Source organism: Elaeis guineensis, chromosome 8 (genome assembly GCF_000442705.2).
Source record: "Elaeis guineensis isolate ETL-2024a chromosome 8, EG11, whole genome shotgun sequence".
Lineage (NCBI taxonomy): Eukaryota > Viridiplantae > Streptophyta > Magnoliopsida > Arecales > Arecaceae > Elaeis > Elaeis guineensis.
In genome coordinates this window covers 120354203-120379187 of record NC_026000.2, presented here as the reverse complement: position 1 = coordinate 120379187, position 24985 = coordinate 120354203, and the positions used below count along the sequence as shown (strand labels likewise).

At 35.4% G+C, this 24985-nt stretch overlaps 1 pseudogene; it reads left to right on the top strand.

Annotated features, from left to right (window-relative positions):
- LOC105036700 (structural maintenance of chromosomes protein 2-1-like) overlaps window positions 1–24985 on the top strand; it is a 129716-nt pseudogene that overhangs the window by 87030 nt on the left and 17701 nt on the right.

The following is a 24985-nucleotide window of genomic DNA, read 5'->3' as shown; positions in this document are numbered from 1 at the left end:
ATTTCCTAAAGCATCATGAAAGATTTTTAGATTTGAAAACTTTGGGTATGAAGATCTACACTTTGATGATCTCATTAAGCATTGCTGGAGAATTACACCAAGATCTTTAAATGCCGCTGAAAATATTTTTCTAAAACTGAAGTTCTTTTGCAAAAATTCAAGAGCTTGGAGAAAGAATAAGGTGGGCAATATTATGCAAAAGAAGAAGGATACAAGTGTCAGAATCTATGAGCTAGACATCTTGGAAGAAAATGGTGACCTAGCACCTTTCTTGCTAGAGGAAAGAAAAAAATCAAAGCAAGTCTAAAAATGCTATTAAGGCAGGAACTAATTTTTTGAAAGCAACAATCAAGAAAACAATGGATAAAAAATGAGGATCATAATGCCAAATTTTATTTCCACATCATGAGTAATCATTATCATAAAAAATGAATCCATGAGATTTTAATGGAAGGGAAAAGATCATTGGCCAACAAATAATACAAAATTCCTTCATGCAATATTACAAATCCTTACTCAATGAAGAAAGAAGAGTGAATGTAGAGCTCATCTGGAATCATTTATACCCAAGAGGGCCATCCAATCTTAATTGCCTAGATGAAGACTTCACGGAAGAAAAAATTAAGTGCACTCTCTTTCAGCTTGCAAAAGAGAAATCCCCTGGTCCAAATGGATTTCCTTCATCTTTGTACCAAGAACACTAGAAAATCATTAAAAGTGATTCAATCAAGGTCTTTCAAGCTTTTCAAGATTCTTCTAAATCTTTCCACGTTAAACTATGCTTATATCATTCTCATTCTAAAGAAAACTTTAAAGCCCACGTTAAGGACTTCCGTCCTATTAGTTTGGAGCATGGCATCATTAAACTAATCTCTGATCTTCTTCTCTCATTTGAGTAAGATAATTGAATCTCTTATAACTCAGATGCAATTGACATTTATCAAAAGCAAATTGATATCCGAAAGCTATATTACTGCAGCCAAAAATATTGCACACTGTAAAAGAATTAAAGCAAGAGAAATTCTTTGTAAAGTTGATTTTGAAAAAGCTTTTGATTGCATCTCTTGGAACTTTCTTCTTGACCTCATGGCAAACTAGGGATAGATGGATAAATTGGATATCATCCTTGCTAGAGTCCTCAAGAAACTGCATCCTAATAAATGGATCCAAATGTAGATGGTTCACAAGCAAAAGAGGTCTTAAATAGGGAGATCCTTTTTTTCCAATACTTTTCATCCTACTAGCTAATATGTTGACTAAAATGATCCAACTGACCAATTCAGAAGGGATTATCAGTGGTGCAAGTCTTCTTAACACTTCTAAAAATATTCAGTGTCTTCAATATATGGATGACACTCTAATTTTTTATAGTGCCTCAAGAAGCTAGGTAAACATGCTTAAATTCATTCTACACTCCTTTGAACCATTAAGTGGTTTAAAAATAAACATTAGAAAGACTCAAATTCTTGGCATGAATATATCAAAAGTTGAAAATCAGAATAATGCAAAAATCTTAGGTGATAAGGCATCAAATTTTTCTATTACTTATCTTGGTATTCCTCTGCATACATAATGCTAAATTGAAGAAAGGTGACTAGGATTTCTTACTGAAAAAAATTGAAAAATGCCTACTGATTGGAAGGATAAGCTTTTATTTGTAGCAAATTGTCTCATATTGATCAACTCGGTGCTTCATACCATACCAGTATGCTGGATGTCGACCATACTCTTACTAGAGAAGATAATCAAAAGAATCAACTATATATCTCAAAAATTCCTCTGGGAATCAACTATATATCTCAAAAGTTTCTCTGGGACATTCATATAATAGACACGAGAAAATTGGGCATGGTTTACATATTGAAATCTTGGGAGGGCTTGGAATATCAAATTTGAAGACTCTAAATTCAAACTTGCTTATGAACTGGTGGTGGATGTTTTTCTTGGATCTCTAAAGATCCTAAAATCTCTCATCATCAATATACATTATCATAATAGAATGCCACTCAACCAATCTCCCCAGTTATAAAGAACAGCATCACCATTTTGGAAAAGCATATTGAGTATATCAAAAATTTTCAAACATTGCATAGAAGTGGTCATAGGAAGCAACCTCTCAACTTCATTTTGGAAAAGTTTATGGCATGGCGAATCTCTTTTTAAATCAAAGTAAATGAAATAGGATGACAACATTACAAACTTTATAAACAAAGAAAATTATATCTTCAACTTTGGAACCCCTCTAACATTTGGGGCAAGAATAGAATTTCAAGATCTACTTAATAAGTTCAACAGACTTTCACTCATAATGGATGATGATAGGAGAGTGTGGAAGTGGACTACATCAAAATAATTTTCAATTAGATCATGTTATAAATTCCTTATCCATGGAGGTATACTGTTTTCCTTTGCAAATAGCATTTGAAAAGTGATCATACCAGTGAAGGTAAAGATATTCAATTGGATCTACTACAACCATAAAATACTAACTATGGAGAATCTAAGGAGAAGAGGAATATAGATCCAACAAAACTACTTGATGTATGGAGATCAAACAAAGACCACAGATCATCTCATGTTAGAATGTCAATTTGCGCATGCCTTCTAAGACAAGTTACTACAAGGAATTCCATCACAACACATTCCAAATAACATGATAGATTTTTGGAAAGCTTGATGAATAGGAATACAAATCTCGGGTTAAATCTAGCTATGAACACACTGCTTGTGATTGGATTTTGGTGCCTTTAAAAAGAAAAGAATGGAAGAATTTTTTGCTTTGAGGTGCACTTGCACCTAGAAGAAGTGAAACAAGTGATATACATGTTTAGGCTGTGGACATTTGAGCAAAAGGATAATTCTCTCATTGAGCTTGCAGCCAACATGAGGAATCAATAAAGATTAAAGAAGGAAGCTGAACATGGGTCTATGGTGTTAGATGTATGCCCTAAAAGCCAAACTACCCAATACTTATAAAACTTTCTTAAGGCATATTTTGTAATATTGACTTATAAATTAATAAAGTTGGATTTATGACCATTCAGATCTGTGTTATTAAGTGTCTCTGAATTATCCGTTAAGTTAATGGGTATAATAATATATATTTTCAAGAGTTAAAAATCTGAGACATATATTATTATAATTAATTCATAAATAGCTTTCAATCATAGGATCATCATGAAGACGGTGTTTGATCTAGAAAGATTGATGCATAATTATTTTTTTAGGATAGATGAGTTTTGAATCTATGATGTGAAGACATCGATGTGAGAGTGCAAATGGTTGTTAGGAATAAGGGTACTGAGTGTGTCCAATCATGAGTAGTCACTAGGATGTTTACTTTCTCATCAGCGATTAATTCGATGCTATGATAGTATGACTAGTTCTTTGAGCTGTGGTGCTTTGATTATTCACAGTGAGACTGCTATAGTTTGACTATATCATAATTCGATCTTCTTGCCATACAAAATCTTGAAGTGTATGTTGGCTATATTAGATTTGTACTGTAGGAATAGGATGCACACCAAGATGGATCATCGACCTCGATAGATGACGAGTAGTCCCATGTAGATCATGAGACTAAGTCCTAAAGTTCATGGTTATGGCAATATGAAAAATAGAAAGGTATTTCTATTGAATTTCACATCAGACTCGAGTCAATTGATTCTAGCATATGACAAAAATCAGATTTGATGAGTTATCCTTAACCTATATCTTATCGAAACTCATGATAGAAGAACCAAATAGCACGATAACTATAACTAAAAGTTTATCATTCAGTTTTATTGTGTTGCCATCACATACTGCTAGGTATCACTGCTAGATCGTGAGATTAATTAAGAATTTTTTGATGATCAATAATTTTTAATTGGCTAAATTGAAAAAGTTTCAATTTATTGAAAAGAGTTTTCATGATATTGATGATGGAGATCATAATATTTCTCACAACCAGACAGAATCAAATCTATGAGATCAAACAAATAAGGATTTTAGTCTAGAATTGAATAATTGGGCTAAGTGTAGTGTGATTAGGTTAGGATTAATTAAAATCCTAGGTTTGGATTTAAGAAAATCATGCTAGCACATAGTTAAACCCATTTTCTCCTACTTATTTTGGATCTCCTATTGGATAAGGCTCAACCAAATTGAAGTAAGTTCTAATTGGGCACCAAGAGTTAGTGCACCCAGGTATTATTAACCACCTAATCAGATTAGGTTGAAGGAGCACCAAATGTTGGCACCCCATATGGTTTCTTCGCCATGACGAGAGGGCGCATGCCCATATGGATGAGATCCATGTGTTTCACCCACTTGAAGATAAGCAAGGGAGAGAGAAGGGGATAAACCCCATCCTCTTGCTGATAAGGATAAGGAGGAGGTTACATCTGAATTTAAATTTGAATTTAAATTTAGATTCAAATTTGAAGTATTTGAATTCAAATTGAGGGAGGATTGGTTTGGGCGACAATCATCTTATCCAAGTTCACGCACATCTGATTTTTCTCTTGCTTTTGTGTGACAAAATGAAGGAAAAATCAGATAGGGTGGTGCCTTAGCAGAGTCCTTCTGCTTTAAGATATTTGATCCAATCAAATGTTTATAAAAGGACTACTATCAAATGGTTTGACAAGATGAATGATTAGAAGAAAAATCCTAGATCCCTCCTCTCACATCCACACCTCCTCTTGATGAGCTTAATGCATATGATAGTAGGTAACCTTGTAATGATTTCTGAGACAGTTTGCCAAATCCTTTTCTTGCAAATGATCAAGAGTATGCTCGGATAATACAAAAAAAGTGGTTAGGATCAAGTCTTCACTAAAATATTTATTGTCTGGACAAAAGGACAAACAAGCTTCAAAGGACCGAAGAAGGTATTGCACAGCTAGAAAGCATAGGAATAGTGGATAAGAATGTGGCAACCATGTTACTAAGATAACTAGTTTTGATTTTCAAAATCAAGGATTAGATGTTTAGATATCTAACTAAGATCTTACATAATTTGCTCCTAAATGCAAGTCACTAAATGTTAAGAACTATAACAGACTCGACAAACATAGCCTGAATTCATCTCTACTAAACTTTGTGGGGCTCCTAAACTCTGTGACCTTTGGGAAGTTTTTTCTCTCCTTCATTTATATTCCATTTTTTTTGTTCTCTGGCCAGTTACCTCTGCTTAGTATGTGTGCTAGTAATGTGCCAATTTCCGAAGTGCGCTCCTTTCGTTTAGTCTCTAACTCAGAAGATACAATAATATGAAGAAAGTGTATGTAATAAAAAGGAACACATTTATAACCTCTAAATATGTCTGTCAAAATTTAAAGTCTTAGAGAAATGGATATGATCTAATCAAGTATACACAAAGCCAAAGCTTTAGCTCATTTGTATGTTCAGAGAGCTGGTACTTGACTATAGAAATCTTGAGGTTGGGATGTTAGCTATGAAAGATTATAGAATTGCTATCTAATACTTTTCAAGTGATTCATTTGCTGTATCCTTTTATTTGTTTCAAATTTTTAAAGATCAGGATCTTCTCTAGTAAAATTATACTAGTGTAAGGCATGCGATATGGTATTCTATTGCATGTACGGTGTGAGTAAATATGTATGCTGCATTTTTTTTAAATGATCATAAGCAAGTTGTAATGAATGCTCTCCCTTTTCCTTGAATATTCGCTTCTATGACTTTCTTGCTCAAGAACATCTTGTAAAATTGGGAGTGCTAAGATTGGTCCCAAAGATGAGTCAACAGCAGGGGAGACAATTGGCTGAATGCTAATTGATAGAACGCAATAAAATAATAAAGGTCTCAACCTTCAATTGTTGGTGCTTAAAGACCTTGATTCTATATTAATGCGATAATAGTTGCCCTCTTTAAACATAACAATGTTAAGCTTCTCTTTCATTACGGCGCTAATTTTCATCAATTCTTGCTACATCCCATTTGGTATTTTTATGATTATTACTATTAATGCTACTTTCAAATAATCTGACTAGGACATTAGTTACTAAAAAAGTCAAGCTTAACATGAGTACAATACGAAACCATTTAATCTCGCCGTATGTCACTGAAGCATTACATAAATAAGAGTTGGTTCATAGGTAATTCAGTTCTATTTTCCATTTTAATTTTTGGTGTAGGTTGCATTCAATGAGACATCTACACCCCTAGTGTTACTCTTGAAGGTGATATTCTTCAGCCAAGTGGTCTTTAGACCGGTGGAAGTTGCAAGGCATTGTCATATCTATCCTTTTTATTTTGTGTTATTTGTGCTGTTGCATTTTCTCTGATTATTCTCATTTTATAGTTCTGCACTACATCATCTTCCTAAAATGTTCCTAAGGATTGTTTCATTTTAAATTTTTTTATACCCCAGATAGGTGGACACTGTACATTGCACTTAAAATGTCTTTGGTAAATAGAAATTATATAATGCCTTTTTGTTGTTTCCTATGATTAATGTAAACAACTTCATTGTTTTTCCTTATTTTATTAAATTATGCTTGTAGAGGTGGTGGCGAGCTATTAAGACAACTTCATACATTAGCTGAGGCTCAATCAGAGCTCTGCATTCATCAGAGGAAGTTTTCAAAAATTGAAGAAAAGGTCAACCTTTTTAATTAACTAAATTGTTAGCTGTGCAATTTGACTCCTATATCTTTTCATGTTTATGCAATTTATTTTATTGTTTTGTCTATCTGTTAGAATGTAGACACCAAGGTCTCGAAATCGATACTGGGGCTGGATCAGCTGACCAGTGGTACGGTTTGGTATGCCTCCATTCCGTTCCGAACCAAGGCAAACCGATGAAGAAAATGGAGCCAAATCGGAGAAAAAAAAGAGAGAGAGAAATAGAGAGAGAGAGGGAGGAAGCAAGAAAAAGAAAAAAGAGGGTCCGTCGGACGAGCCGTCGGAGGGCCTCCGCGGGCCATCGTGGCCCGCAGACAGCGTTTACGGCCCCTGCAGCTCCGCGACGTGAAACAGGGGTGATCCGCCCCTATTTTTAAATTTTTTTAAAAAATATATTTTTTAAATGAAGCCAGTACTGGGTTTGCCAGCATCACTTAAGTGAAGCCAGCATCGGCAAATCCCATGCTGGCTTCATTTAAAAAAATATTTAAAAAAAAAAAGAAACTGGGGTGGATTGCCCCTATTTCACACCAGGGAGCTGCGGGAGGTGTTTACGCTGCTCGACGGCCACGATGGCCCGTCGGAGGTCCTTCGGTGGCCCCTCCGTGAACCTCCCTTCCTTTTTTTTCTCTCTCTCTTTCTCTTCCTCTCTTTTCTCTTTTTCTCTCTTTTCTTTCCTAACACCGGTATGTGCCGTTTTCCATGTCGGAACCATCTCGGTTACCATCAGGATGGTTCGATCTGGTACGCATTCCTTGATAGACACTAGGAAGAAAATGAGAAAAAAATGAATAGATCATTTGAAGAAAAAGAATAGTTCACTGAAAAAAAAGTAAAAAGCAACAAAAAGAAAAGAAAACTGTGAATGTCTCTTCATTGGTTGAGAAGAGAATATTGCAAAAGAATGGTTAGGATACTGATAAGTTATCCCAGTTTCATCCTAAAAATGCGAGAAAGTTTCTTTATATAAAATGTTGGACCTTTGTTTCCTTTTGAATTTTCTTAATTATGTTCTTATTAACTGTATGGATTTTTATTGGCAACCAAGTGGAGTATAATTATGAAAGAAAATGATAACATTCAAGACCTGTCAGTTTGAAGGGGAAGTTGTTGGGTTTAATGAGCACGTCAGATGCAACATTCTATCTTTTTTCAATCTTGCTTACCATCACTTTCTGCCCTTGCTTGCTAGTGAAAAGAATGGGAACAACAAGGTTGAGGCAACAATCACAATGGTATTTTGCAGTAGTTGGCAATTAGACCTTTTTAATCATTGATCCTATGTCAAATTAGATGCTTTAAAACGTGTGGGGTTCTCATTCTTCCAGTAACTTCTTTACGGGAATGCTTGAAAGGTCCTCTTTCCATGGTGAGTTTCATCCAAGAAGGCAATCTGATTATGGGATTATTCCACGAATGCAATCTGATTATGGGATTATTCCATGAAGGCAATCCGATAGATTCCTAAAGTATGACAGGGCAATGCTTTTCATTTCTTTTTTTTTTCTTTTTTCTGTGATAGTGGTCTTTGTAGTGGAGCAACGCTTCGCTTATAAGATGGGGGTCTTCTTGTACAAGGAAGTAATTCCAAGGATGTTCTTTTCATAACGAACTTCGAATATCTCAAGAAAGCTGGTGGCAAACCAGTGGACTCCTTGTGCATGATAAAACAATTTGTTTTTTGTTAGGCTGTTGTTTTTTTCAATGGAGCAGTGCTCTTATTATGAGAATTATGGTCTCTTTGGATGCAGTAGCCCTCTTGTGAGACTAGTAATCTCTTGAAAGGTAGTGCTCATTTAGGGAAGTATGTCTAAGGATACTTCTTTGTGGATGAGTTCTTGATAGATCCTAACAAGGGACTATTCCATGATGGAAATGATAAAAGCAATTCTCTCTTTGTGAACTTTATAATGGGTTTTAAAAGCGACATGAAGGCTTTAGTGGAAGATGGAAGGAATAGCATGGTGTTAACGAGTCCTTTTTCCTTTTCCTTGGTCTATTCTCTTTGGATGAGGGACCCTTTGTGTCCTTTCTTTTATATAGAAGTTTGGAATCAAGGTTTTAAATACCAGTGGGATGGCTAGGAGTCCCATCATATCGAGTGTTAAGACAGGGCATCATCTTGAGTATTTGGATGGGGCAGCTTGAAGAATTGATCGGGATGGAATGGGGCATTCACCTTCTCGAGTGTCGAGATGCAAGGTGTCCCATTCCATGAAAAAATCAGGGTAGCCTCATCCCATGATATTTGAAGCCTTGCTTGGAATATATATAAGAGTGTGAGTACTGGTGGCTAGATAAACCAAATGAGAATTGTGTCCAACCCCCCTCTCTCTTTCTCTCCCCCCTCTCCCTTATCTCTTTTTTGTGTGCCCGCTGAGATGTGTCTATTGGGCATAGCGGTGCTCTCTCTCCCCTTTTATGTTGAGATTAATAGCTGAGATGGGTGTCATTGAGTTTTCATATAGGAGTTTGAGTCGATCTTTTCCTTTTGCTGGTTAAAGAAAGATGATAAAGGGATCTTTAGACCATGATGGTAATTAGAGGAAAGATGACTCATACTAAACCACTTCTCTTAGAATCTTATTTCTTTCTTGTGCTGGGATTAGGGCTAAGTTTTGCTAGATGGACTAGTTCTCAAGCTGTTTCTTTTGTCTAGAAAAAAAAGAACTTGCACCTTTTCTCAATAGCATGCTAGGCCAGCTTATGTCGTGCCATGTATTGTTATGGGATCCTATGGATTTAATGTGTGGAGTCATTAATTGTGGTGGAGAAAGGCAATTTAGACCTGCACATCTTTTAGAATTAGTTCACATTTTCTGTTCACAACGAACTAGCTCTTTGACTAATAGAGACTTACCACGAAGCATAGCCATATGATCTTGATCATGGGATTTGTAGTTTCTACCTTGGAATTTGATGTTTTGATGGCTAGAACTTCTTCTGTGAAGCAAGGTGTGGTAGCCTAGCTAGAATTATAATCTACTTGTTCTTATACTCTATTCTTACATACGAATTGACCTTACAGCCCATACATATGAACCTTTATTACCTCTTCAGCTATGTGGTGTTACGCTTTTTGGCCAATACATGTTCACAAGTAAATACATATAAATGTTGTCATATGCACTTGTTTAGAGGCTTGTCAATGTTCACCAATATTTGTTTTCTGCCTAAACATAGATATATACATTTGGCCCTTCACAAGGGCTGACGTGTAAGTTCCAACTTTTGAGGCTAGATACATGTGTATGTACATGATGATGGTTGTACGGGAGCTAATACAAGATCACAACTGCATGCATGTGAATATATATGATTTCTTATAATAGTCTATTGGAGGACATAGAGAAGAAAAATGGTTAAAGTGTTAAAGAATGAGGACAAGGTTGGTCATTGATATTCATGCACACAAATGCTCCCTTTCTCCCTAATAATCCTTTTGGTTGTGCCAACGTGTTAAACATATTATTTTATTGGTTTTTTGTCATCTATTGATAATGTTTGTTCTTCTTGAACCAGTCATGTGCTCCTTATGTTCCAAGTACTAGTGGTTATAGTATATGCATTTGATATTAAGAAAATATGTGATTCGCTTCTACATTTTTATGGGTAATCAATCCCATATAAATATACAAAAGAATGATCTTCTTAAGAGATCAAATCCCATGAAATAAGGGATAAGATCAAATCCTATGTAAATCTCATGAAATAAGGGATAAGATCAAATTCCGTATAAATTTCATCAAAAAAGGGATAATTAAATATTATTACAGTGAATAAGAAAATAGAGGAAGAATAGGAAACTATATAAATATCTTACAATTAGATGAGAGATTTTAAAAAATTCTTAACACTCTCCCTCAAGCTGGTGAGTGGATGTCTTCTATTCTCAGCTTGCTAATAATTTTTTGAAATTTTGTTGTAAGTAGGCCCTTGCTTAGAATATTAGCTAACTGATTCTCTGATGGCATATATAGGATACTAATCAACCCACTATCCAACTTATCCTTTATGAAGTATTTGTCTATTTTAATGTGCTTAATCCGATCATGCTGAATCGGATTATATATAATTTTAATGGCCAACTTGTTGTCACAATATAGCTTTATCGTTCCCTCTCTCTTGATCTTTAAGTCACCTAAGATTATTTTTATGCACAGTAGTTCACAAATCTCCTGAACTTAGTGTCTGCACTAGACCATGCTACCACATTCTCTTTTATACTCCTCCAAATCATCAGATTAGCTCCTAAGAAGTGCAGTGTCCAGATATTGACCTTCTATCAACTTATGATCTAGCATAATCAGCATCAATATAGAACTCAAGAGTAAGCTTTTCTCTTTTCTGAAACAAGATTTTCTTACTTGATATAGCTTTATGATAGTGGAGGATTCTATAAATTGCTTGCAAGTGTTCTTCTTTTGGATCATGCATAAACTAACTGGCTACACTCATAGAGTAGATTATGTCTGGTCTTGTATGTTGGAGATAAATTAATCTCCCTACAAGTCTCTGATATCTTCACTTATCAACTGAGCTATCCTCTTCAGTTCTTCCTATCCTATAATTATAATCAATAGGCATACCTACTCCTTTGCTGCAAAGATTTTTGATTTCTTTAAGAAGGTCTAGTACATATTTTTGTTAAGAGATAAATATATCTTTTTTTAAGTAAGCCACTTTAATTCCTAGGAAGTATTTCAGTTTTTTGAGTTATTTGATCTTAAATTCTTGAGCCAATCTTTTTCTAAGAGATTCTCTTTCAGTTCCATCATTTCTTGTCATAATAATATCATCCACATCAAGGTCTATGGAACCATATCGATGGTTGGATCGATCGGCCGATGGTACGATTCGGCATACCTCTATTTTGTTTCAATCGAGGTGAACTGATAAAGAAAAATGGAGCTGAACCAAAAAAAAAAAGAGAGAAAGAGAGAGAAATGGAGAGAGAGGGAGGATGAAAGAAAAAGAGGGAGGGGGGTCCAGTGAAGGGGCCGTCGGAGGGCCTCCCATGGGCCATCATGGCCCGCAGGTGGGTTTACGCCCCTATGGCCCCGCAACATGAAACAGGAGCGATCTGCTCCTATTTTCATATTTTTTTAAAAAATATTTTTTAAAATGAAGCCAGCACTGGATTTGTCGGCATCACTTAAGTGAATCGATAAATTTCATGCCGGCTTTATTTAAAAAAAATTTTTAAAAAAAAAATAGGGGCAGATCACCTCTGTTTCATGTCATGGAGCCGTAGAAGGCGTTTACGCTGCTCGACGGCCACGACGGCTCGTCGAAGGTCCTCCGCAGTCCCTCTGACGGACATCCCTCTCTCTTTTTCTTCCTCTCTCTTTCTCTTCCTCTCTTTTCTTTTTTTTCTCTCTTTTCTTCTCTGACACTGACATGTGCCATTTTTCATGCCGGAACCATCTCGATTCGGCATGCCCTGTACTAGGTGGTTCGGCCCGATATGACATTCTTTGATCCACATACATCAGTAAGGCTGTAACTTTACCTTTATCTGAGTATTTTATAAATAATGTGTGGTCTTCTTGGCTTTGTTTATATCTCATTCTCAGCATTGTCTTTGTAAATCTTTCAAACCATGCTCTAAGAGATTATTTTAGGCGTACATAGCTTTTTTCAAATGGTAGATTTTATTAGCTTCAAAATCTCCATCAAATCTGGGTGGTGGCTCTATAAAGATCTCTTCTTCCAAATCTTTATATAGGAATGCTATTGAAAATTGTGTCCCAAAACTAATTGTCAATCTGTTGATGGTTGTGCTTATCATTGTATTATATATGAACTATTGAATTAATAAATATTATTTAATTTTTTCATCACTGTGTATATCTCATTTTGAACTTCTGTTATGTGATGAAGTCTTTAGAACTATTTGATTCGATATAGAGGATATATCGTTTAGTCCTTAAACCTTAAATTCATGACCAAATGATATACTATTATTAGAACGATAGCTATATCATTTATAGGTCATGGTGTGCTATGTATATTGTTGTTCTCTTAATCAAAGAGTGTGAAGATACTAGCATGGCATGCAAGTGAGATGTAGGAGTACATCTCACTGAACGTGATCAATTGCTGAGCACTCCACTGTCAAGAGTAGCTCATGAAGGATATGGGTATAAGTATCCCTCCAACTTGAGATCATCAAGGTGACTTGCAAGCAACTCACTATACTTTGGTGCCGAACTATCTGAATTTCTAATTTAATAATGAAAGATTTTTGGACATAGCTAAGTACTTGCAAAGTAAATGTGTCAGTCAAGATGAAATTAACCCCTCCAAATAAGGAGTTAATGTATCAGTGTGTTTCAATTCAGTAAAATCTTGATCGAAGTAATCCATATGATAGATTTTAAAAATTGAAATACAATATAGATGATCATATCAGGGTTGATAGTTAAACCTTAGGTTACCTTGAGTATTTGAGTCAAAAGAATAAATTATATGGTAACCATATGCCAATAGGTTCTTAAATGATGCTTTGCAATCTTTCGACCTATCCGTAGTCGGGTATCATTGTCAGATGGTCACTTTGATTGATATAAAAAAATTATTTTCATACTATCGATTTAGGTTCGAACCTATGGGGTCACACTCAAAAAAAACTTCTGACTAATCATATGGCTGATCAATGATTAAGAATCATTTTAGGATAAAATAGTCAATTCGATTGATGATTAATCCTGTACAAAAATTATAATAAATCAATTTGCTAATTATTAATGAATTATGAAAGGATTAATTAGTAATTAGATTGCTAATTAACTCAATTTGATTGAGTATTAAGATTTGGATCAATTTAATTGAATTAGATTCAATTTGATTTGATCCGATTAGGTTATGAGATAACCTAATCGCTAAGGGTGTTCGATTCCTGATATGATCAAGATTTGAGCTTGCTTAATTTTTAATTTGATTAAAATTTGATCAAAGCTATTTACTATCTAATTAGATTAGATTTAATAGTTCAATTAGGTTTAACCTAATTTGGTCAGATTAAGAATCTAATTAGATAAAAAAAATAATTCAAATTTGAATCCCTTGTACCTCTTTATTTGTGCCCTCTTATTCTTCATGTGAGAAATATTTTATGTGATTTTTTTTCATACTCAGAAGTCTTTTCTACATCTTCATCTGAGTCTTTTTAAATCAAAAATTAGTTGGTTTAAATTTGAGTTCAAATTATTTGAATTTTAATGAAAATCTAGAGTTTAAATTAGTTGGACTCTCCTCTTCACATCACCATATTTCTCCATGCATAAAGTATTTTTGCATGATATTTTTTGCACTATTCTGATATGAGCCAACTCCTCTCTAAGTTTATAAGATAAAAATAAAGTTTGGTTCAAAATTTAATTCAAATTTGATTTGAATTGGTGATAAGGATCAACCAACACTTGAATTTAGACTGAAACTACCTTATTCTTATCCTTATCTTCCATAGGATGCCAACTTAAAAGGGGATCAATTTTATGTGAGCTTAAAAGTGATTTTTGACATAAGAAATTTGAGAGAGGGGACATAAAAAGTTGAGAGTGGGTTGGGCTTCCATGCATGAGAAACAGAGGAAGTGTTCTTCCTCTTGGGTGTGAGCTGTGGGTTCTAGAGTTTTATCTCTAGGTTTTGTGAGAAGAAAAATATAAGAGAGAGTCTTATCCAATCTTCCATACCACCACCTTCTCATAAAGCTTTGTCTTCTGATCTGAAAGAGTCTGGGAGATCCAAAAAAAGAAGTTTGGATCAGCCATCCAAAGCCTTCGATGCAAGCTAGCACTCTCATGAAGGAAGATCCGATCAGAGCCTCGAGTAGATGATCTGTAGAGATCAGACGATCTGTGTGGCTGTTCAAATCAGTGAGAATTTTGTACCATACTTACCAGCAGCAGAGATCATCAATCCATGAAAAGATGATGAGTTCTGAACTCTACCAACATAATCTAAAAGTTAGATCAAATTTAGGGCATCGATGTGATCGATGCAGTTTTTATTTTATTTCAGATTTTATATATAATTTTTTTATATTATAGATTCTTAATGATAGTTTAGATCTGATTTAAGATATGTTTAGAAGATTAAAATATTTAATCTTTTAGTATTCTACTATAAAATTTTAAAAATACATACTTTGAACTATCCATTTTTCCTTCAAATGCATCCTTCACATCAAATTGTTATAAATTTCAATCAAACATAGCAGCAAGAGATAATAGAATTCTTACAGTATTCATCTTTACTACTGGTGCAAAAGTTTTCTAGTAGTCTACCCCATAGGTTTGTGTATACCTCTTTACAACTAATCTTGCCTTGCACCTCTCAAGAGATCCATCTGCTTTGTATTTTAAGTATAAACCTATTTGCATCCAATTGGTTGTTTTCTTTTGGTCTAGTCACAATCTTCCAAGTCTTATTCTTCTCTAATCAGTCATTTCCTCTTTTATAGCTTGTACCCAATTATTGTCCTTTAATGTCTCTTGTATGGTTTTAGGGATATCAATTGGGTCTAGGATAGTGAGGAAATCTTTATGTTGTAAAAAAAGGCAATAAAGGAAGACACTATGAAATTGGATAGAGTGGATGTTGAATGTACTGTCTGGTGGCTTTTCTTAAGGTAATTGAGAGATCTAGGTCTTGAGAAATAGGCTCTTTAGGAATATTAAGAATAGAATCAGTGAGAAAACTGGTTTACCTAGCTCTTGTTCATTTGGATTGGAGTCTTGGGTCTATATGTTTCTAAAATCATCTTTTTTTTTCTTTAAATATTGCAGTAATTAGACTGCTTTTGTTGCTAATTATGTCTCATCCTGGCTCATATGAGGATGGTTCATATGGAGAAGGCATCTCATATGAGGATGGTTCATGTGAAGGAGGCATGGGTTGTAAACTTCCCAGATTATCAAGGACAATCCATTCTAAACCATTCTTAGGCTTCTTCCCTTGAAGCGAGGATGGTTCATGTGGAGGAGGCATGGGTTGTAAACTTGCGAGATTATCAAGGACTACCTATTCCGAACCATCCTTAGGCTTTTTCCTTTGAAGAGAGGAATGGGGTTGGAAAAATAAAATTGATTCTCATTAAAGGTGACATCCATGGAGATAAACATTTTTTGCATAGGAGGATGATAACACTTATACCCTTTTTATGTATTGGAATAGCCCATGAAATTTAGAGCTCTAGAAATCAAGCTTCCCCCAGTGTTGTTTATGAACATGGACATAGGAGACACACCCAAAGATGCGAAGAGGAATATTGCTTGGGTAATGAAGCTCAAAATAAAAGGTAGACAATAAATGAATAGGAGATTAACTACCAAGAAACGTGAAGGGACTCCATTAATCAGAAAAGTTGCTACAAGAATAGCATCTCCCCAAAGAAATTTTGCAGTATTAGAATGGAAAAGAAGGGCATGAGTGACATTTAGAAGATGTCCTTTTTTCTCTCTGCTATTCCATTTTGTTGTAGAGTGCAATACAGGAGGATTCGTGAATGATTTCTTTGTGAAAGAAAGAGGCAAGTATGAAATTAAAATAATCTCAAGCATTATCAGAACGAATCCTTTGTATGGATACCTTGAATTGTGTCTTTATCATTTGGTGGAAAGATGAAATTATATGGCTGACCTTGGATTTATCCTTCATAAGATATATCCATGTGGTCCTAGTACAGTCATCAATAAATGACACAAACCACTTTACCCCAGTAAGAGTAGGAATTCTAGATGGACCCCAAATATCTATATGTATGAGAAGAAAATATTTAGAAGATTTATTAATTCTCAAAGGGAATGACACATGATGATATTTAGCAAATTCATAAGTGCCACAATGAAATCTTTGAACATCAATGTTACTGAACAACAAAGAAAACATATTTTTCAGCAAAAGAAAGGATGGATGGCTAAGACGAAGATGCTGGATCTAGATTTTAGATTCATTGGAAGAGAAAGGATGAGCAGAATTGGACAATGTGCAGGAGAGTGAACCGATTTGTAGAAGTGGAAGAACTACTGGCAGCATCAAGGTAGTAAAGGCTATTTCATTCCTTAGCAGATCCAATTTCCTCCCCGTGACTTATCTATTGGGTTTTGATGTGTTACGCATGCAGAATTTTCAAAACAATTTTAAAAACAGCAACGGAAGATAGATTAAAACAATATTTAATCTACGTATGCATAGAACTAATCTAACACCTATGGATCTATTTAATATCATAAAAAATAAGATGAAAAATATGCATCTGATTTCAAAATAAAATAAGCTGAAATTAAACTGGTGATCTGATCACCTATCTGTAGCGCAAAACTCCTTCAGATCGGATTTGAGGATGTCTGCAGGTTCTGTTAAAGTTGTACATACATCCGACCTCTATAGATATTCACACAGGATTAAAGTAGATCGAAGTGCCAGAGACCATGAGGTCCTAGCTCTTTTGCAGATCTCGCTCCTTCAGATTTAGATCTGATCGTCTTCTTCAACGATCGTAGAAAAAGATTCACGGATCAACACGTGAACACCTTTCGCACAGAATTGGAGGATCCGAAAGACAATAGGAGAACTCCTTTCTCCTTTTCTTCCTTTCTCTTTCTCACTGATCTCTCTCTTTCTCTCTCTAGGGTGGCTGACCAAGGAAGGTGGGTGTATGGATTTGGGTGGAAGGAGGATGGGGCGGCATAAGTGGGCTAGGCTGATTTGCTTGTTGTGATTGATTGTTCCACACCCAAAAATCCTATCCCTTTTATAGATGTAGGCCAATGGATGGATAGAGTTCAGTTACTTTTGAACTTTTATCTGATAAGAGCATAAGTTAAACTCAACCTAATCCAACCCAATCAAATAGAGATAGATAGAGAGTCCCAGGGAAGAGGGGTACCAACCTTTGGTGCCTCTCTTCTCTTTTGTCGCACGCCAAAGGAGGGGGTGCACATCCCCACATGGAACCCTTCTTTCTACCATGAGATAGGAGAGATAGTCCTAGTAAGACTGGGACTCTTGCATAGTTATCTAATTAGGTTCAATTTGGGTCCAATCTGAGTCCGATTTGAATCCGATTCGAGTTCGATTCGAGATCGATTCATTCCAGTCTCTTTTCTAATCCAATTAGAAATTAATCTTGAATCTAAATGCATAATTAGACTCAATTAAGTCAAGCCCATATAAATTAAATCTATTTTAATTATTTAGGATCTGATCTTTCAACTTGATCTCATCAAATTGGATTGCAACAATTGTAATTTGATCCTTCTAGCTAATTGTTAGCTGATCCTATCATTGTAACTTTTACAAGTTGATCCAAATTATCAATCTCATTGATAATTTAATTATGATCCAACCATTTGATCTGATCAAATCTCTTTTGTGTATGATCCCACAGATTCTGTTCTATCTGACAGTGAGATATACCATAATTTTCATCATACTATCATCGAAACACCTTTCAATGGATCGAAACACTTTCAACTCTAATCCATCAAAGATCATCAATCCAGAATGATCTTAGTGAGCTCCTACCATCCACTAGTGAGTCTCTCAGTATGTGATAGTAATCCAGCAAAATAAAATAAATAGAATCTTTAGGTGTAGTTATCGTGTGGTTTAGTTCTTCTATCGTGAGTCCCAACAGGATGGAGGTTATGAAACCCATCATCCGTCAGATAAAAAATTTGATTAGCTCAAGTCCAAATCGTGATACTAATGAAAACTCTTTTCTACCTATCATCTTGCTATGGTCATAGACTTAAGGACCCAATCTCTCAAATCTCATAGGATTACTCCATATTTACTAAGATCGATAGACCCCATCTAAGTTGCACCCTATTCCTATAGTGAATCTATTGTAGCCAATATCCACTATAAGGATCTATATGACTAGGGATCATGTTTATGTATAGTCAAACTACAGCAACCCCACTGTGAGAAGTCGAGCCACAGCAGATCAAGAAACTATTTACATGACTACAGTATGAGAAGATCACTGATGAGTGAGTAGACATCTATGTGATCTTTCGTTTGGTTACATTCAGTATCGATATTCTCCAACAACCATCCGCACTCTCGCTCAGTATCTTCATACTATAAAAACTCATCTACCTCAAAGAAGTGATCCATGCACCGATCTAACTAGATCATTCACTATTCCATGATGATCCATCAATCGAGAGCAATTTAAGAATTAATATACATATTTTTAATTCTCAATACTTGAGAACATATATCTTTAAGTCATTAATTTCTAGGATGATTCTTAGACATATTAGACAAGAATGAAAAGAAAAATGCCCTTTATTGATTATCAAATATATTTAAGTACAAAAATATATCCTAGAACTATTAAAATATGTCAGTCATGTTGGCTTTTCAGGATATACACGTAACATTATCCTAAAAATGCAATGTGTATCATAAAATGTGATGCAATAATTTAAATCTTTAGTGAGTTGATGAATGGAGATTAGATTAGTGGATAATTTTGAAATATATAACACATTTTTTAAATGAAAGGAAGGAGTGAAAGAAATTTGGCCTTCGCTGGCTATGGTAATAGAGAAACCATCGGCCATGATAATTGTTTGATTTCCTTGGTATGGTTTGTAGGTCTCAAATCGAGATGGGCTATGGGTCATATGATCTATTGCTCTCGAGTCAAGTTCCCAGAAGGAGGAATGAGCAATGTATTGGCATTAAGAGAATTAGAAACAAGGCACTTACTAGATTGAGCCAATGAACATAAACCAGAGGAAGCAGATGTAATTTCTCAACCTCCTCTTTGTTCAATTTCTAAAATTTAGCTTCTTCAGGTTTTTCAGGTATAGATCCTTTCTTATTGGTGAAATTAGCTTGATTCCGTTGTTACCCTTTGAATCCCCTGGTTCTACTCAAGACTTGTGCTTTGCCATGAAGTTTAAAACAATTATCCCTTTTGTGGTGAGGTTTTTTGCAATAAGTACACCAAAGATCATCATAGTTGGACTACTTGGAAGGATTGTTTGAAGCACGATCATTTGGATTTGATCCAAAAATATTGGGCTTATGACCTCCATCCGAACTCTTGGTGAATACCAAGACGGATCCTTCTGAAGGGGGGTTTGAGCATTACACTTAGGCAGCTTTCCTTAGCCCGAATGCTAGAGAAGACCTCCTTTAACTGTGGAAGTCACTCTCTTCCTAGAATTTGAATATGAACTTGATTATATTTGATATTTAGTCCTGCAAGAAACTCGAAGAGACGATCTCATTCTACAAGACTTAGAAGGGTATTAGTATCTTCATGGCAAGATATTTTGATGGCCTGATAGTGATCACTCAAGCCACAAGCCATTCATAAGATTATAATATTCCATGATAGAAAGATAACTTTGCTTGTGTGGGAGATTTTGTTTTTGAGTTCATAAACAATGGCTGTGTCCTATACTTTGGAATACATCTGTCGAATGGTGTCCCATATTTCTTTAGTAGATGAGAGAAATATACAATTGTAGCTGACTTCGGGTTGCATTGAGTTCCAGAGCTATGACATGATCACGGAATCAGCTTCATCCCATGTAGGAAATTTTGGATTTGAGGGACTCAAATTAGGAGCAATTAAATGATTCAGCTTATCATGTCCATTGAAAAAAGTTTTCACCAACTGTGACCATTGAAGATAATTCTTCCCATCAAGATGACAGGAAGGGCTCATGGCCTGCAGTTCATCGTTTAAAACAAGTTGAGTTGTCCCAAAGATGGGTCCAAAGGGGCTGGATGCCATGGTCTCAGAAGCTTCAGACATGTTGACTAGAAGAAGGGATCAAATAATAGCAACAACAAAGAGACTGATTGACAATGGGAGTGCAATCAGATTCGACCGACAGAGAAAAGCTACAAATGATGATAACTTTTGCGATGAAGGCAGGGAACGATGAAGACGTCTGCGATGAAGGCAGATGGGGTCGACTTTGAAGATGTCTGCAATGAAGACAGATAAGGTCGACAGCAATGGGACCAACAACGATGAGGGCTGTAGACTTTAGTGATGAAGACAAATAGAAAAGGAAGTAGCGGCAGAAAAACAGGCCCTATGGAAAGAGCTCTGATACTATGAGAAAAGATGTGATTCATTAATACATTTTCAGTGGGTAATCAATCCCATATAAATATACAAAAAGATGATCTTCTTAAGAGATCAAATTCTATGAAATAAGGGATAGGATCAAAACCCATGTAAATCCCATGAAATAAGGGATAAGATCAAATCCCATGTAAATCCCATCAAATAAGGGATAATTAAACATGTTACAATGAATATGGAAAGAGAGGAAGAATAGGAACTATACAAATATCCTACAATTAGAAAAAGTGAAAGAATAGGGAACTATATAAATATCCTATAATTAGATGAGAGATTTTAAGAAATTCTCAACAGAGACTATAAATAAATATGCTATGCAACTATGTCATTGTGGCATGTCTATGTTTTGATTGTTCATGAGAGATTTGAAGTACTTGATTTCATCAAAAGGAAAGGCAGCTAAGATTCTGTGGTCTTTTCTCTTTGAAACTTTATTTAGTCAAAGCTTTTCCTTTTTGGAGTGGTGGCCAGTGAGAAATAGAGTTTGATAGAGCCTTATGTCAATGGTGCTTGAAGTAGGACTTTTGCCAAATGATTCCAGCTTCCTGCCTAGTTTATTTAGTAATAGAAAAAGAATTCTATTTTTGTTATTTGCACATATTGAACAATTTTTGCAGTAACTTTATCTTATTTTTGTTTTATCTTCAAATAGCTTCACCAAAAGATTCTTTAGACTCATTTGGCCTTATAGGAATGTGCTGTCAGCGGGGCTTTGTAGGAGCATTCCTGAATATATATTATGCCTATGCAACTTCTATTAGAGATGATGCCATTGTAATGTACCTTGTTGCATAATGCAAAGAGCATTACCGATGATTAGAAGCATAAAATATTATACTTCACTAATACGCACCTGTGCAAGTATTAATTGAACTGAATCTCATCCTCTTTCATTTTGAAATGCCCATTTTTAAAAATGTGCTACATGCATTGATTATTCTTTCAATACACATCAATCATCATTGTAAGACTGATAAATTATTAGTTATTGGATTTCATCGATTATCAGACTTATAATTGATACAGCATTTCTTAGAATTATATTCGCTTTTGCATTGGACTTTCAGATTGCAATGCTGTTGGCTCTTCAGAAGAAGTACATGCACCTGAAATCTCAGTTCGAACTCAAGTCATATGATCTTTCACTCTTCCAGTGCAGAGCTGAGCAAAATGAGCACCATAAGGTTGCAGCTTTCCTCTTACAGCTATTTGTCTGGCTCTCTGTTTCCATGTATCCAATGTTAAATCTAGAGTTTTCATGTTCATGCTATCATATATTGTGCATATTTCTTTCTGAGCTAAACATCTACCTGAAGTGCAGCTAGGTGAGCTGGTGAAGAGGATTGAACAAGAGCTTGAAGAAGCAAAACTGAAAGCAAAGAAAAGCAACTTCATTATGAACAATGTGTTTCCACTGTTTCTGCTCTTGAAATATCCATCAAGGAACATAGCAATCATCGTGAGAGCATACTCAAAGATCTTGATAAAAAGATTAAAACCTTGAAATCTGATATGCAGTCAGCTTCAAAGCATCTCAAGGTTGTGGATTTTTTCTTTGTTAAAAATTCCTTTTATTTTGGCAATCTGTTGGTAAAACATTTTTTTTCTCTCTCTTTTGTCTCATTAACATTTCCTGCATCATTATCTTGTATGCAATTGGCTATCCTTTCAGTTCAATGTTTTCTATTTAGGCTAAATTTTAATTCAATTTTCAAAATCTGGTCAGAAATTTTCTATTCCTTTATAGAATTTGGCCATTCCTAATGTTATTCAATTTACATTGTTTCCTGCTTATTGAGGTCTTGTTGGCTTTCTGAGAAACTGAAAGAAAGATAGTTTGTTGGGGAGGAAGCTTCGTTTTGATTTTTTTTGATGAAAAGAACACTCAGGAAGAGAAAAACTTAACACACAATATAGGGCTAATTTTTCCTCAAACTAGTATAAATTTTTTTCTTCTCCAAAAGCCAGTGATTTTGGAAGAAAGTGACAAGCACTTGGTTCTATCTAACGTAATCATATCTTAAACCACTTTCTCAATAACTGTCACGCCCCGACCCGAGATTGTGAATCGAGGGTCATAGCAACCGCCACATACTTATGAAGAACTCTCTCCATAAGCATGCAAGGCATCTCATCACGATATCAATGCATCGCAGCGGAATAAATTCAAATAATTATTATTCAACTGTAATTCAAGTAATTAAATCAAATGTCTTACATCCAATAAAATTTTTACTAAAACAATAAATCTAAGTTCAATGAAGTTGACAATGCTAAATCTCGCCTCTAAAAGCTCTATCCCAATATTTCTTCCCACGCTCAAAATTAATTGTCTGAATCTGAAAAATAAAAAGAAAGGTAATGAGCTAGACAGCCCAGTAAGTAACAAATATCTCAACCAGATATTTCAGATATTATATAATTTTCAAGAATAATGCTGCAATTAAACATAAAAATATATTTCATGCTGATTTAATGCAAATCCAATATTTTCAAATATTCACATATAATATAATCATAAATCCGATTCGATTCAAAACACTCGTAACTCAACAGCCTCGACTATGACCAACGTTTAACCCCCATTGGCGGGGTCCACAGAATACCAGCGCACAACCCCCACTGGCAGGGTCCAGAAATACCAGCGCACAACCCCCACTGGCAGGGTCTACAAATACCAGCGCACAACCCCCACTGGCAGGGTCCACAAAGTACCAACGTATAATCCCCATTGGCGGGGCCCACTGAAACATAGTTAGGCTGAGAGCATAAATCCGATCTATATCAAAACACTTAGTACCACAATATATATCATAATCTTTCACTAAGCATGTGCATAAATCGATATACCATAACATTTCAAAAGTACTTTTCTTTCAAAACATAATTTCATAAATCATGCATAATTTCAAAGAATAATTATTTATTTTCAGAATAAATCTAGAATATCTCGAGAAGATGATTCATTACTTACCTTTCACGGAGCACTGAATGAACAGATCGACTAACTTCTAGGAGATTCTTCCGTGCCTATTATCCAAAATTATATTTTTACATTAATTTAATTCAAAATTAAATCTAACAAATCCCAAAATTAAAATCTCGCTTAAAATCAGACTCGTCTCTAAACTCGATCAGAATCATCAGATGAAGCCTTCCCCTATACTAATCCTAGTAGGATAACTTTAGAGAGAGAAATCCATCAAGAGAGAGAGAAACAAGCTAGAGAGAGAAAATTCTAAGAGAGAAAGTAGAGAGAGAAAATCCAATTCCAGAGAGAGAAAGTCAGGGTTCAGACTGAAAGAAGAGAGAGAAGAGAGAGAAACTCTCTCTCTCATCAATTTCATTATTTATTTATTTATTTATTTATTTATTTATTTACTTACTTATATATATATATAAATATATATATATATATATATTTATTATTTATTATTATTATTTTCCTTTCTTTTCTTTTTCTTCTTTTTCTCTTTTTTTTTTTCTTCTTTTTCTTTCCTTTTCTTTTCTTTTTCTTCTTCTTCTTTTCTTCTTTTTCTTCTTTTTCTTTCCTTTTCTTTTCTTTTTTTTTTTTCTTCTTCTTCTTTTCTTCTTTTCTTCTTTTTTCTTGGTTCTTCCCACGCCGGAACAGGGGACCGGCGTTCCCTCTTTTGCCGGGCCGTTCAGGCCACGGCCGCCGCGGCGGAGGCCGACGGCCGACGGGGGCCACCCCCCACGGTCATGGAGGAGCGGGGCCGTCGATCGATTTCGATCGCTGGTGCCGGAAAAATCCACGGGAAAGAGACCAAAACAGAGGTCTCTTTCCCCGACCAGAAATCGGCGACTCTCGTCGCCGGCAGTGCGCACAATGCACGGGGAGGAAGGAGAAGAAAGAGGGGAGGAAGAGGGAAACTTACCTCAGCCTCCGGAGACCTCGCCGGCGAGCAATTACGGTTAGAAATCGGACGGTGTCCGCGGCTCTAATTCGAGGAAATCGGAGAGAAGGAGAGAGGAAGGAGGTCGATGTTGGGTCTCAAGAGGGAGGGGGTCTTCTTATAGAGAACCCTAGGACTCCGAGGGGTCCTAGGAGTCCTAATTTGCCCGAGACTCACCGGAGAAGAAGACTCCTATCGGGAGTCTTCTTCCCGGTTTTGCATACTCTGTTTTTTTTTTTTTTTTTGGGCTATAACATTCTTCACCCCTAAAAAAAAATTTCGTCCTCGAAATTTTTCATACCTGTCACCATTG